Consider the following 614-nt stretch of genomic DNA (forward strand, 5'->3'; position numbering starts at 1 on the left):
GAAGAAAAAATTTGGGAGATAATGATATAAGAGTGAAAACGAAGATGACGAGGCAATAATAATGCTTGATGACAATGATGATAGTGAAAAACTCAGAGTGATGACTTTGATCTTGGATTCTTGGGGATTAGATAGATATATATTTTTCCAATGTTAGCTTACCTATGAGATACTATTTGCTATTTTGATGGTATTTGAGATTTTAAGTCTTTTGTTACACCTATACCAGTAATTATTTGTTTTTTTTAATATTATACATGACTGATAATGAATTATGCTGATGGTTTTGTGAATTATTAATCTAAAATGTTATTTTATTAATAGTATAATATTATATTATATTATGTTTTATGAATTATATAATTCGGTAAAATTTGTGATTTACAATTAAAAATTTGATTAAGAGATTCAATTCTTGATTTGTACTTCGCCTATCTTAATTAATTCAATCATGAAAACAGTTTAGAGGATGATCAAACTAAACCATTTGAAAGAGAAGCTTTTTTTTTCTCTTACATAAACACCTAGCTAACCAGAAAAAAGAGACACGTGTTTCATGCTTTTTTTTTTTGTAAGGAAATAAAAGAAAAACAGCGAAAAAGGAAAGATTTCCA

The sequence above is a fragment of the Arachis duranensis genome, chromosome 6 (genome assembly GCF_000817695.3).
Source record: "Arachis duranensis cultivar V14167 chromosome 6, aradu.V14167.gnm2.J7QH, whole genome shotgun sequence".
In the NCBI taxonomy this organism is placed as follows: domain Eukaryota; kingdom Viridiplantae; phylum Streptophyta; class Magnoliopsida; order Fabales; family Fabaceae; genus Arachis; species Arachis duranensis.